A 17605-nucleotide genomic window follows, 5' to 3' on the forward strand; every position below is an offset into this window, starting at 1 on the left:
ATATGTCACAACGTCTTGTGGGTCATCCTGGGTGATCTGCTCCCAATTTTGTTTGATTAAATCAAGTGGACCTTTCACCCTTCTCCCAAACAAAAGTTCAAACGGACTGAACCCGGTACTGGCTTGGGGCACTGACCGATAAGCAAACAAAAGGGATTGCAGCTTCTGGTCCCAATTGTTTGGATTCTTTGCCAAGTAAGCCCTAATCATGCGCATCAGAGTCCCATTGAACTTCTCCGTTAACCCATTACTTTCGGGGTGATAGGCAGTGGTTTCCTTGTGTTTAATTCCACAGATTTGCCATAACCGTTTCATGAGCTTCGATGTAAACGATGCGCCCAAATCTGTGATTATTTCTGAGGCAAATCCCATCCTGGACATATACCCCACCAAGGCATCTGCCACTGTGTTAGTTTCGATGTTAGTCAAGGGAATGGCTTCGGGGTACCTCGTGGCATGGTCCACAATGGTGAGAATGAACCGGTTCCCCCTCTTTGTGGCCTTGGGCAAAGGTCCCACAATATCCACTCCTATACATTTGAACGGGGTGTCAATCACAGGCAAAGGGCACAACTTCGCTTTGGTCCTGTCACGGTTATTCCCCTGCCTCTGGCACACATCACATTGTTTACAGAACTCCTTGATCTGCTTCCCTATTTCAGGCCAGTAAAAATTTTGTGTGATTCTCTGCTGTGTTTTGTTCACCCCTAAGTGCGCAGCAAACATGTCAGAGTGCCCCCTTTGTAAGATCATGGGGCGATACTTTTCAGGTACCACTAGCTGACTTCTGATCCCATCTCCCCCTTTTGAGATATTCATTAGGGTCTCTCTATATAAAATTCTCTTTTCCTCACGAAATCTCACTGGGGTTTCAGGCGTTAGCTGGGTGTCTGTCACCTTTTCAAAACACTTTCGGAGAGTGGCGTCTGCCTTTTGCTCTTGGCCAAATTTGCTGTCCGTGGTTAAGGTTTCTACCACAGCTTCGGAACTACCCTCATCTGCTCCCGCCTCGGGCTCTTCAATACCCCCCTGAACTGTCCCCGTGGTAGCTTGTGAGCGTGTAATTACTAGCACCCGTTTCACATGTTCAGCCAGGTCATTTCCCACGAGCACGGCTGCTGGCAGAGTCGATGAAATCGCTAGCCGCCAAACTCCCCTACAGCCTTGAAAGCTCACAGGTACCTCAGCTACTGGCAGTGAGATCACCTGTCCCTCAATCCCTGCCACCTTCAAGCTCTCATTTGGGATTATATACTTCCTAGGAATAATATCTGGATGGCACAGGGTCACCTGGGAACAAGTATCCCTTAGCCCCCTATACTGATGGTCAAGTATTCCTACGTCCACCCCTGCGGTCTCAAACAATTGCGAATCTGTCCTCACTAGTAAGCAGCGCTTGACCTCCACAAGAGGACCATTTTCCCCAGCCTGATCAGCAGATGTAACTGTTCCAGATTGAGTAGCCATGGCAACAGGCTCCCTCAATGGCAAGGAGCTTTGCTCTTTCTGGACACAGAACACAGCTTTTGGCTTGGTTCCACTCAAATCATGAGGCAAATTTCCCTTTAGCTGCTTTAATTTTTCACACTCTGAGATTAGATGGCTCTTTCCTTGACAGAAATAACATTTTCTGCTGTACTTGGAGTCTTTCTCATCTGGTTTTGGTTTTCCCTCCAAAATCTGAGGTCTTGGTGGTTTCATGTCTGAGGGCTTCCCTTCAACATGGGCCCCTCCCCCTTGCTGGTTTTTCCCTGGTCCCTGAGAGTACTTGCTGTAGGTTTCTTTGGGTTTACCTACAGATTTCCCCTCAGCACCTAAGGGCTTTCTTATTTGGTAAATAAAATCTGCGATCTCTGCCGCTTCTGTCACAGATTTCGGTCTCCTCTCCCTCACCTGGAACTTCAGTTCCCCATGCAGGACTGAATAAAACTGTTCCAGCGCTATCAGGTCTTTGAGCTGCTGGAAGGTCTCTGTCCCCTCCTGAGACAGCCATTTCTCTAGCAACCTCATCAGTTGGGCCCCCACTTGGGTAAAAGTCTGCTCTGGTTTCTTTGTGAGTGACCTGAATCTTTGCCTCAGCTGTTCCGCATTTATCCCATGTCTGGCAAACACCAGTTTTTTAAACTCAGCGAAGTCTTTCATCAGTTCCACTGGCATCTCTGCATAGACTTCTGCCAGGCTGCCACTGATTAAAGATCGCATAATGGTCATCTTCTCAGTTTCCCTTACTGAGAAGTCCACAAACGCTCTTTCCACGAGGGAAAAGAACACCTCAGGGCAATCTCCCTTGTGGTACACAGGGAATTTCTTCAAGTCAGTTTTAGACAATTGGCCCACCTCAGAATCTCTATTGTTATTATTATTCTGGTTCATCATTTCCAATTTTCTTAACTCAAACACCATCCTTTCTTTTTCCAGAGCAATTTTCTCTCTCTCCAATCTTTCTTCTCTTTCCATTCTCTCTCTCTCTCTCTCTAATTCAAATTGTCTTTGTTTCTCCCTTTCCTCCATTCTTTCTCTCTCTAATCTTTCCTCCATTTCCCTCACCCTCAGTTCATGCTGTTGGGCTAGGAGCATTTTTCTGAGTTATGGGTTCTGTTCTCCCGTGCTCTCATCCTGCACTGAGCCAAATTCCTCCTCAGAACCTTGGTCTCCCTGTGGTTCTCTCACTTTCCCCATTTCTGCCATTTGGCTTCGAGTCAAGGGCATAATCCCCCCCCAGAACAGGCTGCCTTCAAAAGTCAAGCCTCAAAATAAAATGACGACTTTTTTCTTTTGCCTCAGGAACAGCCTTCTATAGATTGATGCTGTTCCTTCAGCACTAACTTGCAACTGTTGCCAGGCAGAATTCACCCCCTCTGCTAGGCCTCTCAGCAGACAGGCTAGATCACTGTTACTTCACACAGCTTTGCCTCAGCTCTTTCCCGCCAAAACGGGTTGCCTCAGAGCTCCCTAATCTAGTCTCCGCAATCTGAGTTGGCACGTTCTTCCACTAGCGTACCTCCCCGTGAGGTAAGCCTAGAAGATTACCTACGCGCTCTCAGATTTTCCCTGACTAGACCCCCCTTGCTCTGGGCACACTTGCCAAGGCTTTGCTGGACCACTGGACAACTGGACCAGTCGTATCCCACACGCTGGACACCAATCAATGTGACAACCCCAGACCTACTGGAGTATAGCACCCTTTAACTAAGCTGCCACCAACCATTCCCTATAAGGAGTCACACAGACCAGGAATGGATTTTTAACAAACAAAAGAACAAGGTTTATTTAAATAACAAACAGGGTAAATAAAAAGATCAAGTAAATAAGATACTGTAACGTGGCAAAGTCCCAAACATATACATATAACAGTTTGGTTCCCACAGAACCCTTTAAAGTAAAGCACAGACCCTGAACCTATCAGTTCTGGCTACCTATAAAGAAACCTGAACCTATCAGGTATGTACTAACTGACACACAGTTGTACTCAGTCTGACACACAGACTCCAACTCTAGCTTCTAAACTTCTCCACACAAGCTCCACATATATATATATACAGTACAGCTCCTCCCCCCTGATGTCCCGCCTTCCACTCCCCATAGGATGGAACTTTCCCTCCAAACCCATGACAGACAGGTACCATCAGTGCTGTATGTGACACATATGTATGTGTATATACCCACACATACACAAACATGGATACATACACACAAACATATAAATGTATGCATCTATGTATGTACATAGCCATGTGGGAAAAAATACACCCTCTATGAATTCTATGGTTTTATGTATCAGGACATAATAAAAATCATCTGGTCCTTAGCAAGTCTGAAAATCAGAAAAATACAACTTCAGATGAACAACTACATGTAACTACAACTACAATCACACTGTGCCATGATTTATATAACAAAAATAAAGGCAAATGGAGAAGCCATGTGTGAAAACTAAGTACACCCTATGATTCAGTAGCTTATAGAACCACCTTTAAGAGCAATGAGTTGAAGTCATCGTTTTCTATATGATTTTATTAGTCTCTCACATGTGTAGGAATTTTGGCCAACTCTTTGCAACATTGCTTCCATTCACTGAGGTTTGCAGACATTTGTTTGTGCACAGCTCAAGATCCTGCCACAGCATTTCAAATGGGTTTAGGTGTAGACTTTGACTGGCCATTGCAACACCTTGATTCTTCCCCCACCATTCTGTTGTACATTTGCTGGTGTGCTTTCATTCGTTCTCCTGTTTCATGACCCAATTTTGGCCAAGCTTATCTAAATGATAATTGCTGATGTGTTTCCTGCTTGGCATTGTGTTAAGACACACCTGAATGCTCTAGACCAGCGCACTTGCTGATGATCAGTTACTCAAGGGCATTTGGTTAGCAGCACCTGGCTGCTACTTAGCCTCTTAATTCATAGGGAAGCAGTAAGGGTGTACCTAGTTTTTAGTAATATGTCATGTGTTCTTGTTCATCCTAGATTGGATTTACTTAATTTTCTGATCTGCTCAGAACAAGATGATTAAGTCCCAATACGTAAAACTAAATAATTCAAAAGATGGTATATATATATATTTTCACATGGGATATTTGTATTCGTATTCCTTATGAATATGAATGCCAGCATCAGAGGTGCCTGGGGAAATTGGACCCTCTCTCCAAAACTGGCTGTTTCACTTACCACGCACTGTGCATAGTTGTTGTTGCTCATGTTGCACCAATCAACCTGGCTGGCACTTCCCCGCCTCCCTATAGAGTCAGTCACTCTGGAGAGGAGGCAGGATAACGGGTATCCCCACTCAGCTGCTGAGAGGTCGGCTGTGTGGGGAGGTGGAGAAGTGCCAGCCAGACTACTTCTGTGATTAGCGTGATGCGAATGATGATGGCCATGTGTCCCACACATGGAGCAGTAAGTGGGGGGAGGGTCTGGTCTCCTCGGACACCTGTGTGGCCAATACTTGTTTCTTGTGGTGACTTTTTTGGCCTCCTTCAGTATCGCCATTTAACACCTTGGACTGGGAAGGACAGGTGGGATTTATAGCTGCTTTGTGGAAGAGACATTCCAGTAGATATTGAGGTCCTACATGGAGCCACTAAAGGTATGACAAGACTGGGGATATGTTTATATCTGCAGGTAACTTATCAATCTGGCCACTGCATTTTGGGGCTGCTGAAGTTTCTGTACTAGCATCGGGGCAGCCCTACATAGAGAGTGTTACAATAGTCTGTTTTGGGCATTGCGAACACATGAGCTACTGTTGTTTGGCATTTAATTTCCATGTAGGGGCACAGCTGGACAACCATCCAAAGTTAAAGAAAGGCGTTCTCAGCTGCAACAGGTAGAGCGAGCCTGGTCCAAGAGGACACACAAGCTACAAACTAGATCCTTCAGGAGGAGTGTAACCTCATCAAGGTCAGGTAAATATATTTGGACTACAGCTGTTTCCCATATAAACAACCTTGTGAGAAGAGCAATATAAATAGCTTGTAGTAAATGTTCTGTTTGTTGTTTGAATATTGATTCTGAGCATTCTTCAAAATGATGAATGATGCATGGGCGTTCTTTGTGGTTCCAATCTCTCCAGATGAAGTGCACCCCATCATACCTATTATTGGGTTTTTAAGGTAAGAAAGGTTCAGCAGCGATTCACCATTGCTTCCTTCTGTGCAGTACCAATAAGTTAGCTTGAGTGTCACTGCCATTGCCTATGAAAAATCTTCTGTCAGTGTCACCTTTAGCTACCACTGTTGCCCAGTTGCTGTTCTTCAGAAGTTTCTCTTCCCCCATGACCACTGGAATTCTCACTTTTCTTCTGTCTGATATTACCATTTATCCTGAAGAGGATGGATGCATCTTAATCAGATGTTTCATCTTTGATCATTCCACCCTGAGTGATCCTGCTATGAGTACAGACATTCGATAGAATGTAATCTCTCAAGAGTATTGCTTCTGGCTTCCATGACATACTCAAATCCTCTCACCAAATTAAGGTGTGCACCCAAGAGAAGGCACAGAGACATAGCCTAAGTAAATAATTGGCTTATCTTCATTAGGTGTTGCTGTGCCTGGATACTTTCAGAATTTTAATATTTAATGGAGAGGGAGAGCAAGAGAGTAGAGATGGGATATTCGTATTCATATCCCTGGGGATACAAAAACCATAGTTTTCTAGTCATGGCCCCTTCCCTTTGGAATAAACTTCCAAAAGTGACTTGTCAGAGGCCATCCCTCTATATTTTTAAACCCTCAAATCAAAGCTGCCTCTATTAAATTATCTGAAAAATTTAAATCTTTTAAAATGTAATTTTATTGAAAGTTAGGTTTTAGCCAGCAACAGGATTTTATTTATTTTATGTATTTATTGTTGGGTTTTATCAGAATAAGCTTCTTATAAAGTACCTACAATTTTATGTGTTTATACTGTAACATGTTGTAAACCACCCAGAGTGTGTGCACTATGGGGCAGTAGACAAACAGGATGGACAGACAGATGGACAGACAGATTATTATATGGGTGGGGGGCTGCTACTGAAGATGAAAGGTGGCATCAAAAGAACAAAGATACAGTATTATGTAAAAATACCAAGTGACACTGGGATGCAAAAATAGGTTTAATAATAAACATGGTACACACAATTAATTACATATTCATATGAAGTCTTTTAGTAACAACTAGATGAAGTTGCTTTTGGATTATAACTTTAAACAGTACACACAGTGTACTTTCCCGAGCTCTGTTTTTATTGTTGTGTGTTGTTGTTTTTTTAAAGAAATTTGCATAAGATTTGTTTTTGGAGAGTGCATTGACACTGTCAGTAAAAGAAAAGAGAGCATAAGAGACCCTTTGGGGCTAGGGAATCCAAACACAGCGTTTCTAGCAAATTTAGGCAACATGGACAAGGCACTGTGACAAGATTTTAAGCTTCCCATTAAAGTCTGTGGGAATGAAACTCAAGCACAATTTCTTGAGGGTTTACTCTTGAGCTGTCAAAGCCATCGCCAAATGTGTAACTTGTTTAGTCTGTAGGTGTAATTTTCTCTGACAAGGAGTGTGTTAACTCTTAAAGAAGTTACGTTAAGGATTCAAAAAAAGAGAGAGGCCTAAATGCCACTTTTCTTTTGCTGCTTTAATAACACGAGAATAGAGAATGTTTTAGCAAGTCACTCCCATGCTGGAAAAAAAAAGTCACCAGAGAATTTTTACGACTCATTCCTTCTCCCTAGAATGGTCGTGGCTTTTTTCAAACCACTCCTAGATCCATGGCAGGCTATCAGAGGCAGTGGTATTTCAAGAATTCTACTCTGAACTATTTTTATTTTATATTTTGTGGCTGGGATGAATAGTTGAGTTAAAATGCATGAGTTTCTTGGTGTGAAGAGTTCACACTTCTGTTTTGTTCCAAAGTGTGGGGTGGGGGAAGAGAAGGGAAAAGGTAATAATGCTGCATACTAAAATGCCAAACACAATAAAATGAAAAAACATCATACGAGAATGAAAAACAATAGAGTAATCAAATATGTCATAAAATTACTAAAAACCAGAGCTAAAGAATTAAATTGGGGATCAGGAAAAATGCCTGGGCCAAGAAGTGAACCCTGCGTTGAAAGTCTGCCTTAGTATCTCAGAGATTGGAATGATGATTATTCCATATAATGGGTTGTGTGACAGAGGAGGCACTACATGAACCAGGAGGTAAAGGAAGTCAACTAGGCTGTTTCATAAATATTTTCCCCACCCAGTTGATCTATTCACAAGTAGTCATTATTTATTGTAACAGGAGCTTTCATGGACTGTAGGCACAGAACTAGTAACTTCAGAACTTTAACCTTATAATAAAAGAAGATAACACAAGAGGTCCTGTCAGTTGCAAGTACAGTGGTGCCCTGCATGACGAAGATAATCCATCCCATTGAAATCGCTGTTTAGCAAAATCGTGATGCGAAATCCCTTTCCCCATTGGAATGCATTGAAACCTGTTTAATGCGTTCCAATGGGGAAAATACCTCATCATCCAGCGAAGATCCCCCATAGGGCAGCCATTTTGCAAAGCCGACAATCAGCTGTAGAAATCGCGTCTTGCAAACAAACGGTTCGCGAAGCAAAGACCAAATCATCGTTAAGTGAAAATCACTCATTGGAATGACTGTTTTGCGAATCGCTATAGCGATCACAAAACATCGTTATGCGGATTTATCGTTTAGCATGCTCATCATCTTGCAAGGTACCACTGTAAAGTATTAAACAATGGTTGTTGTGGGTTTTCCAGGCCGTTTGGCCATGTTCATATGGTTTTTCTTCTTCCTAATGTTTCGCCAGTCTCTGTGGCCAGCATCTTAAGAGGACAGGAGTCAGCTCTGTCTGTGCTCTGGAATTCTGACTCCTGTCCTTTGAAGATGCCAGCCACAAATACTGGTGAAACATTAGGAAGAAGAAAAACCTTAAAAACACGGCCAAACAGCCTGGAAAACCCACAACAACCATAAGATCCCAGCCATGAAAGCCTTTGAGAATACTAAGTATTAAAAACTGGTTTAATATCAACACAGAACTTCAGCACATAACACATTGTTGATAATAACAAACATCCTCACATCATAATTGTTTTTGTCAAGTCTTTCTGCATTTCATCTCCCTCTGACTTCACTGTCTTCCTTCCAGGAGAGTCCAGGCATTGGCACCCCCCACCTTCATCCACATGCTCCAGAGATGGGTATATAGCTCCACACCCTCCATAATCCTACACAAGAAGACCAAGGAGAATGAAGAGAAGGGGTTTGTTTGTTTGTTTGTTTGATTGATTTTTATCCCACTGAGGACCCAAAGCATCACACCAAAATATTCAAATCAACAAACTACATGCATATTTAAAGCATTGTTTAAAAATAATACATTTTAAAAGATTTGCTCATCTCAATTGCCTCCTGCTTCCTTAAAAGCCTCTGTAAAGAGGGATGTTTTCACCTGCCAACAAAATGAAAGGAGGGAAGGAGTCAAGAGAGGGAGTTCCATACTGTGGGAGGATCCTCAGAAAAAGCCCTCTCTCAGATCCTCTCCAGTTATCCTTGTGAGGATGATGGGATTGAGACAAGGCACTTCCCTGAGGATTTTAAGGCATTTGGGGGCTCCTTAGGATGATACCATCTTTCATAGAGCCTGGGCCTAAACTGTAAGGGATTCTAAAGGTCAGGACCAGAACTTTGCATACGACCCAGAAAAATACTGGTAGCTAACGGAGCTATTGTAACAGGTTCCTGCTTATGTGTAGCACTTGTCTATTACCCCAATGTAGAAAATGATAATAGAGAGGGCACAGATGCTTTGCTTTCAGTGCAGTTGTCAGTATTTGTATCTTGTCATATTCCATAGACCATCAAGTTTATAGTGCATTTTTTGCATTTAAGAACAAAAAGAAGGAATCTTTTCCATTTGATGGAAGATAAATTAGGTTGAATTGACCTCCTCACCTACATTAGCAACAGGCGGACCCAAAATACTTTGTGCCCTCTCCTACTAATGGCAGGGTCTCCACTCATTCAGAGGTGATATATAGTGCTATGTGGGCATGCTATAAAGGGCAGATTCTGGAGCAAGGATTTGCAAAGTGACAGGGCACTGAAAACATAATAGAGGTTTCTTTGTGGCCTCTGTGAATGCACACTAATGGGTTAAGTCTGCGCATGCACAGAGGCCTTGGAATATTCTGGAGCTAAAAGATCACTAGAACCATGATTATCTCAGTTCTTTTTTTCCCGCTGCATTGGAAGGTCTCGTTTCAGAGTGCTCCCATTGCGTTTGAATCGCTTCACCTTTAAAAGAGATTTCAGATCACTTTTGTCAAATTACTATCGTTCGTATTGTTCTTATTGTTCTTATAAAAAAGAACTTTTTCCCTCAGATCGTCGTTATTTCCCCGCCCCCTCGTTTCCCTTCCCAGTATTTTCCTTTCCCACCTTTTATGGCCCCGAATGTTTCCTTCAAGCAGTGCATCTCGTGCACTAAGAAAATTCCAACTACTGATGGTCACAAGGCTTGTCTGTTCTGCCTTGGCGAAGCGTACCAACCATCTACCTGCTATCAGGTAAAATTTAACAAGCAAGCCATTAAATTAAGGGAACAGAGACTGAGGGCCTTTCTTTGGGATCAATCCCTTAGAGCATCAAAAGGACAATTCTCAGGCCCCTCAATTACTGCTATGAAGTCTCCAGTCCAATCGCCTAGAGCAAAAATGTTCAAACTGGATTTCGAAAATGTTCCAATGTAGCTTTAAAGATTGCAGCAAGGCTTCTGATGGTGAGGATCATGAATTGCTATTGATTGTTATGAAAGAAATAGGTGCACCTCAACAGTTGATTGTACTTGACAAGAAGCTACTGTTAGGACAGTATGCAGAGAAAAGGAATGATTTCCAATAGGGAAAGATGCTAGATAGGTGCTTTTTGCATGACATGCTCTGCATATAGACTGGACATATGACCCTATGTCCAGTTCATATGCAGAACATGTCATGCAAAAAGCTGGTTAGGTTAAGTGAAGGATTCCTGAAAAGTGGTGGAAGAATCTCATTAATAGGTGCACATACCATATATTGGTGGAAAAAAGGAACAATGTAAACAAAAAAAAGTCCTCATGAAAGTTTTTTTAAAGCACAAGAGCAGAATTACAGCTAGAGGACAAAAATCATAGCTACAGAATAACTTTAGTTAAGTCATGTCCGACTCTTCGTGAGCCCATGGACCAAAGCACACCAGGCCCCCCTGTCTTCCACTGCCTCCCGGAGTTGGGTCAAACTCATATTGGTCACTTCGATGACACTGTCCACACATTTTGTCCTCTGTTGTCCCCTCATCCTCTTGCCTTCACACTTTCCTGACATTAGGGTGTTTTCCAGGGAGTCTTCTCTTCTCATGAGATGGCCAAAGTATTGGAGCCTCAGGATCTGTCCTTCCACTGAGCACTCAGGGTTGATTTCCTTCAAAATGGATAGGTTTGTTCGTGCAGTCCAGGGGACTCTCAAGAGCCTCCTCCAGCACCACAATTCAAAAGCAGCAATTCTTCAGCCGTCAGTCTTCTTTATGGTCCAGCTCTCACTTCCATACATAGCTACTGGAAAAAACATAGCTTTGACTTTGCGGACCTTTGTTGGCAAAGCATCTCTTAAAAAGCATCTCTGCTTTTTAAGATGCTGTCTAGGTTTGTCATCACGTTCCTCCCCAGAAACAGGTGTCTTTTAATTTTGTGGTTGCTGTCACCATCTGCAGTGATCATGGAGCCCATGAAAGTAAAATCTCTCACTGCCCCCATATTTTCACCTTCTATTTGCCAGGAGGTGATGGGGCCAGTGACCATAATCTTAGTTTTTTAAATGTTGACCTTCAGACCATGTTTTGCGCTCTCCTCTTTCACCCTCATTAAGAGGTTCTTTAATTCCTCTTCACTTTCTGTCATCAGAGTGGTATCATCTGCATATCTGAGGCTGTTGATATTTCTTCCTGCAATCTTAATTCCGTCTTGAGATAACTCCAGTCCAGCCTTTAGCATGATGTATTCTGCATATAGGTTAAATAAGCAGGAGGACAATATACAGCCTTGTACACCTTTCTCAATTTGGAACCAATCAGTTGGTTGATATCCAGTTCTAACTGTTGCTTTCTGTCCCATGTATAGATTTCTTAGGAGATAGACGAGGTGGTCCGGCACTCCCATTTCTTTAAGGACAGCGTAGTCAAAGAAGCAGAAGTAGATGTTTTCCTGGAGCTCTCTGACTTTCTCCATAATCCAGTGCATGTTAGGAATTTGGTCTCGGGTTCCTCTGCCCCTTCAAAATCCAGATTGTACTTCTGGGAGTTCTCAGTCTACATACTACTGAAGCCTACCTTGTAGGATTTTGAGCATAACCTTGCTAGCATGTGAAATGTGCATTTGTACGGTAGTTGGAGCATTCTTTGGCACTGCCCTTCTTTGGGACTGGGATATAGATTGATCTTTTCCAATCCTCTGGCCACTGCTGAGTTTTCCAAACTTGCTGCCATATTGAGTGTAGCACCTTAACAGCACCATCTTTTAAGATTTTAAATAGTTTAACTGGAATGCCATCACCTCCACTGGCCTTGTTGTTAGCCATGCTTTCTAAGGCCCACTTGACTTCAGTCTCCAGGATGTCTGGCTCAAGGTCAGCAGCCACACTATTTGTGTTGTTCGGAACAGCCAGAGCTTTCTGGTATAATTCCTCTGTGTATTCTTGCCACCTCTTCTTGATGTTTTCTGCGTCTCTTAGGTCCCTACCATTTTTATCTTTTATCATGTCCATCTTTGCACACATTGTTCCTTTAATATTTCTAATTTTCTTTAACAGATCTCTGGTTTTTCCCTTTCTAATATTTTCCTCTATATCTTTGCACTGTTCATTTAAGAAGGCCCTCTTGTCTCTGCTTGCCATTCTTTGGAAGTCTGCATTCAATTTTATGTAACTTTCTCTATCTCCCTTGCATTTTGTTTCCCTTCTCTGCTATTTGTAAGGCCTCATTGGACAGCCACTTTGCTTTCTTGCATTTCCTTTTCTTTGGGATGGTTTTCGTTGCTGCCTCCTGTACAGTGTTACAAGCCTTGATCCATAGTTCTTTAGCCACTCTGTCCACCAAATCTAGTTCCTTAAATCTGTTCTTTACTTCCACTGTGTATTCATAAGGGATTTGGCTTAGATTAAAGCTGACTAGCCCAGTGGTTTCTCCTACTTTCTTCAGTTTAAGCTTGAATTTTGATATAAGAAGCTGATGATCAGAGCCACAATCAGCTCCAGGTCTTGTTTTTGCTAACTGTATAGAGCATCTCCATCTTTGGCTGCAGAGAATATAATCAATCTGATTTCTGTATTGCCCATATGGTGATTTCCATGTTTAGAGTTGCCTCTTGTGTTGTTGTAAAAGAGTGTGATGATCATCTTGTTCTCTTGACAAAACTCTGTTAGCGTTTGCCCTGCTTCATTTTGAACTCCAAGGCCAAACTTACCCGTTGTTCTTTTTATCTCTTGACTCCCTACTTTAGCATTCCAATCACCTATAATGAGAAGAACATCTTTCTTTGGTGTCAGTTCTAGAAAGTGTTGTAAGTCTTCATAGAATTGGTCAATTTCAGCCTATTCAGCATTGGTGGTTGGTGAGCTGGGCATCCTTTCGGCTTTGGCCCAACCATTTCATTAGCTCTGGAGCTCCTTGTACTTGTCCTCCACTCTTCCTCAGTAGCATGCTGGACGCCTTCTGACCTGAGGGGCTCATCTTCCAGTGTCATATCTTTTAACCCTTTGTTTCTTGGCAAAGATACTGGAGTGGCTTGCCAGTTCCTGTTCCAGATGGATCACGTTTAGTCAGATCTCTCCACTATGACCTGTCCTTCTTAGGTGTCCCTTAATGGCATAGCCCATAGCTTCTCTGAATTACTCAAGCCCACTTGCCACGACAGGGCAGCATTCTGTGAAGGGGTACAACAGAATAACTGCATAATTTTAATGTTGACTGCAGAGAAATTGTGGAAATTTTTATTTACCTCAGTTCAAACATCAATCCAAATGGAGATTGCAACCAAGAAATCAGAAGACTGAGACTCAGAATGGCAGCTATGAAATAGAAAATATCTTTAAGGGTAAATATGTTTTGCTGTCAACCAAAGTTGACATCCATGCTGTGATATTCCTGTTTACAGTCTACAGATGTAAGAACTGGACAGTGATGAAAGCTTACAGAAAAAAATATTTATTCATTCAAAATGTCGGTCTTGGGGAACAGCTTTACGAGCATGAGCATCCAGGGAAACAAATAAGTGAGTTCTTGATCAATTCAAGTCTGAACTCTCACTAGAAGCTAAAACGACTAAATTGAAATTATTATACATTGGACAGGAGGGAAAAGGAATCACTGGGAATGACAGTGGTAGGAATAGTGGAAGGCAGTAGGAAAAGAGAAAAACTTAAATATGCTGGGTTGGCTCAATAAAGGAAATGACAGTTTTTGATATGTGCTGTTAATGAAAAGACCTTGTAGAAACCATTGATTCATGAGTTGGGTTCACTAGTGAATCGGTCTGATTCCTGCTCGGGCCCCTTCCCAGGGACCTTCCAGCTAAGGCATCCACCAGCAAAAAATCCATGGGTTCTATCCTGGTTTGGTCAATCAATCAGCCCCCACTGTGCCTTTTCCCACATTTCCAGGTAGTTGAGTTTCTGGCATGAACCCCCTCTCCAGGCACAGTCAATCCATTTGGGGTCCCAGATGATGTAACTGATATCCCCAGAAATCCAGGTCTGGAGAACTAGGCAGGAAGTGTGCTGTCCTTTTAGAGAGGGATGATAAAGATGGGTGATGGGGACTGGGCTCTCTGGTGCTGCCACCTCCCGGAGCCTCCTTTGCTGCACCTGTTGCCACTTGAGCTGAAGCTGGTTTGGGGTAGGCTCTGTGGCTCCTATTGGGTAGCAGTGATGCCAAGACGCTATATCAGCATTGCCTGAGCCTCAAGTCCCTGACTCCTTCCACAGCTGAATGGTCTGGACAGGAGGAGGTGGCTCTCCTTGTTCTCAATCCCTATTTGCATATCTGTGGAACCACAGAAGATGAGGCCTCCCCTTCTGCTGATGTGGTTGATGATGACCCTGAGCAATTCCCACCCTCTTATTCCTACTCTTATGCTCTCCTCCAGCTGTCCTGCATCAGGCTTCCTCTATCTGCAACAGCGCATCCTTTCCAGCTAGGGACCCAAGAGACTCCATTTCTCCTGGGCTTCTCAGAGCTTTTGGGACAGTCAGTTGCAGATCCAGTTGCAGAGTTGGGACTTAAATTTCCCATTGTGTCTCCATGGAAAAGAACTAGCCTATGTAGCTTTGGACAAGGTGCATGGTCCCAGAATGCTACCTGAAGAAGGAAATGATAAACCACTTCTGAGCACTCTATACCATATGAGCCTACCCAGCAGTTAAGATCTAGCCAGGAGGGGGCCCTTTTGAAAGAGCCGTCCCTCAAGGAGGTAAGAGGGACGGCTTGTAGACAAAGGGCCTTTTTGGCAGCTGCCCCCAGACTATGGAACGCCCTCCTGACTGAGATTCATCTGGTGATGACATTTTGGTGCCAGGTCAAAACCTTCCTGTTCCAGAAGGCTTTTAATTGAAATAACATCAACTGTGGGTCCTGAAGGCAATTTTTAAATAGTATTTTAATCGTTTTATCTTTTATTGTGTTTTAATTGTTGTAAGCCACCCAGAGACCTTTGGGTAGAGTGGGTGGCATATAAGTTAAATAAACAAACAAACAAACCTAGAAAACCCTGGGTTGACTTGATGGCACACAATTACTTTAATTCAAATGGTCACAATACGTCTGTGACTTGACAGCATATAATAATAACAGAATAATGTTATTATTCTTAGTCTTTTAATCATTTTAAGGAACTAGCTCTGTCTTCCTCTCCTGCATCTGCCATGTTGAGCCTGCTAGTTTCTCAGCCAGCTTGCACTGTTATGGGTGGTACTTTCTTTTATACATTAAAATGAAGATTATATCTTCATTGTAATTTTTCTGGCATGCACAGATGGCAAGTAACTGAATCTAATGAGGGGATAAGTTGGATCATGGTATCTGTGTCAAAGGGGACATTACTGGACGTCTGCTTCATAGAGGCTAAGAATGAGCCAAATACATATTATAGCAGAAACATATTGTCCTATTTTTCAGTGTTTCTTACTGCCTACCCACCCGTGTTTTCATAGCTGTCCAGAGTAATAAAAGTCAGTCTGTTACATTCATTTTTCTCTGAATCGTTCTCACTCTTTGGTCTTGTTTAATGCATACTTTGGGCTCAATCAAGCAGCCATTGGTGAAGGTGTGATGTTTCCATGCCAACAGATACGATGAGGAGGGGAGTGGTATTTTTGTAGATATTTCCAAGCTTTCAAAAAGAAATGAATTTAAGAAGTAAATTCAGTTTCTAAATAAGTAGAGTAACTAATCCTTGTATTTAAAAGCCTTCAGAGTATGCAAAGACCTCTTTAGATGTAAAACAGAAACAACAAAAAGAAAAACAAGCATTACAGCACTAATATTAACAGATTTATTTAGTGTGTGCTCTCAAAAATCGCAATCCAGTCTGAGAAACACAGAATACAGTACATAGTTATATACAGTGTATATGATGGAATGACTATTAATGTCTAGTAATGAACATCCAAGGTGACAAAGGCATTATGAACACAAGTACTGAACACTCAAGATGTAGATAATATTAATACTCTCACAGAGTCATAATTAGGAGTTTTGACATCCATTAATTTGCTACCTGTTATGCTTGTGTCTTGTGAGACGGTCATCCATGGGAAGAGATAGGAGTAAAGAGAAGGAATATATGGATTGAGTATATGGCTGCCATAATTAGTTCTGCGTTGAGCCTGCCAGTTTCATGTTTACTTTTGCCTCAAGATAAGCTGGATGTATTTTATCTCCCTGCCTGTTCAGTCTGTGCCCAGAACATGTCGTATAGAAAATTGGACTAGATTCAAATGAAGTGCAAAATCAGGACTGCAGTTTGAACGTTAAGAGAACAATAATGAAATACCAAGTTTCTCCTTTCCTTGGGAAAATGTGGTGGAATTGTCCTCCAAATTTCTCTCCTTCACAAATGGAGAATTTTGAGAGGACATTTATGCACAGTTATATGCAAGATCCACACCATGTCGCATTTATTGCCTTCAGAATGACCAAAGGGAACAACATAATGTTTTTTCACATTCTGTCTATACATGAACAGATATGGGGGTATGCCTGAGGGTTTTAATAGTGACTTCTCTTTAGTAGAACATTTTGAATGTGGAAACCCCACCAGGTGTCTTCATTGACTGCTTTTCACCAACAAAAACTTTGTCACTTATAAAATGTGTTAGCATTTTGATTCTATTTTATCCTTTTGTATTTTTAATTTTTAAGTAATACTTGGAGCTTTAAAAATAATAGCTTTGGGCAACTATAGGAAAAATACCCTGTGATTATAAGCAGTGTATGAAGAATCTTATTACAGGTATGGATGTAACTAGAATGGTAAGGATGACATTGGAATGTCATCTTTATAGACTTGAAGGGAGTGTTTGAGTCAATTAATAGACGCCCATGGCTCATGCATTCAGTCTTTGTGTGACATTTTCCTCCCCTATGTTTGCATGTCTTTCTTTTGTTCTCTTTTCTAGCATCTTTGTGTGGGTGTGTTTTCTCTGGAAATTGTACTGCTAAGCATGTGCCAGTAGGCTTTCTTTCTCTTTTTTCTTTTTGTTTTACAGATGTCACTATCAAAGAGTTACTCCACAAATTCTCCCACCCAAACCATGACTGGGTAGCTGTTTCAAACACTGAATTACTGTTAGCTTAATCCTTCCTCTGCTAGAGCTTGTCTGTTTTTGCTTTTTATACTCTAAAGAGTTTGAAAGCTATGGAAGCTTTAATTTGTTTTGAGATAGGACTATTTCTCAGCGCTGCCAGCTTCAAACCAAGCGGCAAACAGAGAACATGTAATGGTTTCCCCCATTTAGTCAGCCTGGGAAAGAAAATTAGAATTTCTTCTGAAGAATACCAAATTCCCAGTTTTCCAAAA

General features: G+C 42.0%; 1 long non-coding RNA gene across 1 annotated transcript; it reads left to right on the top strand.

The window, feature by feature from the left end:
- Positions 1-5270: 5270 nt before the first annotated feature.
- LOC140703208 (uncharacterized) lies at positions 5271-17397 on the top strand. The gene is made up of 3 exons (XR_012082589.2): positions 5271-5405; positions 8648-8761; positions 17295-17397. It is a non-coding gene; the product is annotated as an uncharacterized LOC140703208 (long non-coding RNA).
- Positions 17398-17605: the final 208 nt, after the last annotated feature.

The sequence above is a fragment of the Pogona vitticeps genome, chromosome 1 (assembly GCF_051106095.1).
Source record: "Pogona vitticeps strain Pit_001003342236 chromosome 1, PviZW2.1, whole genome shotgun sequence".
In the NCBI taxonomy this organism is placed as follows: domain Eukaryota; kingdom Metazoa; phylum Chordata; class Lepidosauria; order Squamata; family Agamidae; genus Pogona; species Pogona vitticeps.